This window comes from Berghia stephanieae, chromosome 6 (genome assembly GCF_034508935.2).
Source record: "Berghia stephanieae isolate SIO BIC M18660-M18661 chromosome 6, UCSD_Bste_1.3, whole genome shotgun sequence".
NCBI lineage: Eukaryota > Metazoa > Mollusca > Gastropoda > Nudibranchia > Aeolidiidae > Berghia > Berghia stephanieae.
In genome coordinates, this window is record NC_088365.1 from 40,368,583 (window position 1) to 40,373,228 (window position 4,646).

Consider the following 4,646-nt stretch of genomic DNA (forward strand, 5'->3'; position numbering starts at 1 on the left):
TTGGCAGAATTTGAAGTCGTCTGGCAGAGAAAAAAACGGTTTGGCAGTTTGGCAGATATTTGGCAGCTTTTATTTTCCGAGGCCTAGGAATGAATGTATAGGTCTACTCCACGTTTTCCATGGCAATTTTTATGTATTAGTGATTTTTTTAAACTTGGGAAATGAAAAAAAAAAATGATGACATCGGCCTTGCGAATTTTTTGTTTAACAAAACATGAGTTTTCGAAGGGGATACGGTTTGGCAAATTTTTGTGGTATTTGACAGATTTTTAAAATCCAGTTGGCAGAATGCCTGAAAATAATCTGGCAACCCTGGACTAGAGACGAGAGAGCTTGAATGTTGAATAGAGTGTAGCCTTGGATTGAGCTTGAAACGATCAAATCGAGCGGGTTTTCGATCGAGTCCTCTAAAATCGAGCGGGTTTCGAGCGGGTTTTCCATTCAGTGACGTCATCGAGCAGTGATTCGTTTGAAAAAAAACAAACCACGAGCATCTCGTTTGCCACAGGAAACTTCACAGACCCCTCCCTCTCTTATGTCTGTGGCTGACTTGGCTGCCAGATGGCCAAGTTCAAAATTGGTTACTAAGAAACGTTTTTCTATTATTATTCTTTTTTTTTTTTAATCTTTTATTTTTTAAAAATGAAAAGATAAGTTTATCCAACTGTAGTCGATTGTTTTGTTAATCAAAACCAATGAGTTTTTCAAGGGAGTCAGAGTGCTTGTGGTGTTTGGCTTTTTGGGGTCTATTTGACTACTTGGGCAAGAAGAAATTTGGCTGTCTGACAGCCTTGATTATGATCTTTCGTCGCATCACACACACATACACATACACACACACACACACACACACACACACACACACACACACGCCATCAAACAGTTGTTGATGGTGAAGGGTTGAGACAAAGAAATCAAAGGGGTCTTTTAGGAGCACTGATTTATTTTAGATTGATTATTACATTGAAATGTGTTGATATTTATTTTATCCATTATTATCAGGGTGGTGGTGGTGATGATGATGATCCCGCTGATATGATGGTGATGATAAATAAATTAAACATAATTCCCTTTATTCATCCCATAGGGGAGATTCGTCTTTCGGGTCTATTCTAAGGGAAGACTGGAATAACTCAAGCGACAGCCGCAGTGCAGCGCCGCAAATTTAGTTAGGGCAAGGTGACTTGCTCAAGACCACTCAGCGGCGGGTGATCGAACTCGGTACCTTTCGGGTGCCAACCAAAGACCGTACCGCTGCCCCTGATGATGATGATGATGATGATGATGATGATGATGATGATGATGATGATGATGATGATGATGATGATGATGCTGATGATGATGATGATGGGAACTAACAAAGAATACACAGGCATCTAAAATTGAAACATTCCATATTCAAAGCTAATGTTTTACTTTAAAAAATTGAGCTTTACAATATCCACTAAATGTGATCAAAGCGCTTTACAAGGGGTCCCTGGTCAACAGCAACATTTAATATGTAGGACGGGACATGCCGCCTGTTAGGCGATATTACAATTTTTCAGACAAAGACAACGCTGTTAACGGCCAGGTACTCATTTTACACCTGAGTACGGTGAGAGAATGTGAGTAAAGAGCCTTGTCCAAAGACTCAACTATGCACCGAGCGCGAGGCTCGAACCCAGGACTTTCCGATCCGAAAGCGGGTGTCATACCACTAGACCATTATAATAATAATAATAATAATAATAATAATAATAATAATAATAATAATAATAATAATAATAATAATAATAATAATAATAATAATAGATCTTTATTGTCCATAAATATGGCAATTTGTCATTTAGTTACACTTGTTACCTATGACGTTATATAATAACGATAACATTGAACAGCTATTTCACTCCTACTCCTACTTTTCTCTCTCTCTCTCTCTCTCTCTCTCTCTCTCTCTCTCTCTCTCTCTCTCTCTCTCTCTCTCTCTCTTATAAGATATATCTAGATCTACCACTAAATGTAAACATAGAAACATACACATAAACATACACATCCATAAACAGAAAGGCAGGCGACAAGCCGTATCTAGGGCAAACACTTAGCGAGGCACACGCGCTTAGCGAGTCAGCGTGCGAGGGCTGGTGACCATTGGCTCAAAAAAGGACTGTCCCTTCTAGTAGCGTTAGCTCTCCTCTTTCTAGGATAATACTGAGTATAAGAAAACCAACAAACCTATAATTAAATGTCAATATTGTGGAATGAAAGGCCACACAGCAGACAAATGTTACAAAATCGTGGGATATCCAAAAGAAACTGCAAATGCATCACTCCAAACAAGTGTAAATAATCAGACACGAGTAATGTCTGGAGAAAATATAAATGTGTATTGCATGAAAGGTATGTCACTTTTAACACAAACTCACAAGTCAGGATCGATATTTTTTTGTGAAGGTAAAGCTAATGGAACTGATTGCAAAATATTGAGAGACACAGGATGCAGTACAGTAGGAATAAAAGCATCTTTGATCAATGACGAAGACAAAACTGGAAAAACGGTACAATGCATCACATTCAGTGGCACAGTCGAAACCTTTGGAACAGCTAATGATAATGTGTACATAGAAACCCCATACTATACAGGAATAGTGGAATGCTGTATACTTCCCAATCCCGTCGCTGATGTTATTGTTGGTAATATAAAAGGTCTTAAAGACAACCCAACAGATGTAAAAGAATGGTCATTAACCCCAGAAACAGCTTGTCTAGCAGAAACAAGAAAGATGACTAAGACAACAGAGAAGCCAATGCCTATTTCTCTTTAACCACAGCAATTTGATTTATAATGCACTAGACCCATGTCGACTAGAGTACTATAGTTACGTCATGACTAGACCACATAGCCGCACTACTGTAGGAGTGTTCCTTGATAGATGGATGCGTGTGTGTCATAGAAATAGCCTTAGTGTGTGTGTTTGTGTGTGTGTGTGTGTGTGTGTGTGTGATAGTCAATCTTTAGTAGGTTTAATGAAGTCTTGTTACACACGCGTGATACACCTATACTAATTTCCCTGCCACCCAGACACACTAACAAGGAGTGAGGGCTGTGGAAGAACCACAGACTACCGTGTGCAAACGTTGGCGATTGGTATCGGATGGCAAACTGTGATCGTTTGAAATGATTCGAAACACTCGTTACCCCTCCGCTCGCTCGGATCCTGATCGTCTCAAGCTCGTCTCACATGTCAAGATCGTCTCAAGCTCACAACCCGCCCGATCGTTTTACTAACTCGATCGTTTTACTAACTCGCTCTTCCGGCATTGAGATCGGACGCTGAATCGTGGCTTGGCGCTCGATCGTCGATCGGGTAAAAAAAGCGATCAAATAACCCAACACAACTACTCAGATACTCAGTTCACGTCGCTTGTAAGGTAAACATATCATTTGTTGTTTTTTTGGTCATACTCACCGAGAGTAATCATACAAGCTTCGCACGACTCACGACATATTGGACCAAATCCTGATCTGAATTAGGGGAAGAGACAAATTATTATGCACGCATGATTCCTTTGTTACCTACTGTTTTGAAGCCCGCTGATTTCATTGATTGCTCTATATTCTGAGTGAGATCATAACAAGTCACATGCCAATTTTTTTTTGTTACCCAAAGATTACCCTTGTACTTTTGGTTCGCACACTTTTCCTTATGTGACCATCAATTTGCACACACCAGTCATTCAAATCTTTAACTCGACTCTTTCACAAGAACCTTAAACATTGTTGGTCTAAAATATCTATTTTATCTAGAGATCCTGATCTTTAGCTGTTTTATCAAAGGAAGTAGCTTAAACACAAACACACACTACATACAAGACATTTGCAAGAAAAATAGTATGCGATTAGAATAAGAGAGGTATTTGTGTGCGTGCCTGACATGGTGAAAAAAATTTTGGGCGTTTTTTTGCATTTTTTGAAAGGCCAATGTCTCCTGAGCATTCGGGAGACCTTCCATAAGCTCCTACATCCCGCCCCAGTATATAAACTTGCGGCTATAGAGAGGACGTCAGCAACTCTCTTCGCAAGTCAGTAGTCAGTGATTATCAGCTAATCCTTGGGTTCTTGGAAAATATAGAAACATGGGCGTTCATTTAAAAAGACTATTTTGTAGACCAAGATATTGCTTAAGATCTCTTCAGACATAGAACGGTCAACTTGACGTCTAGACCAAATCATTTCGAAGATCGATATGGCAACAGCAACGCCTGGAATGGAGGACTTAAATGCGATTCTACTGCTACGACTCTGTCCATTTGACGACGTCGAGATGGCTTCAACTGGCATCAACTCAATAATGGGTTTGATGAAGCGTTTGACTAAGAACCCAAGGATTAGCTGATAACCACTGACTACTGACTTGCGAAAAGAGTGGCTGACGTCCTCTCTACAACGGCAAGTGTATAATTTTGATGGGGTAGATTTAAAAAGTTGGGGGTAGGTTTTTGTGGGGGAAACGAAAGAAAGGAAGAAAGTACGGGGAAAAAAGTGGAATTATTGTTTTTGTCTGTTTTTCACTCCTCTTTCATTTTCTTGTGTCACGCCGCACTTCAAGCTTTAGATCTGTAAGAGAAGGTGTATTAGTGAAAGAGATGCATTGTCATTAGTAGCT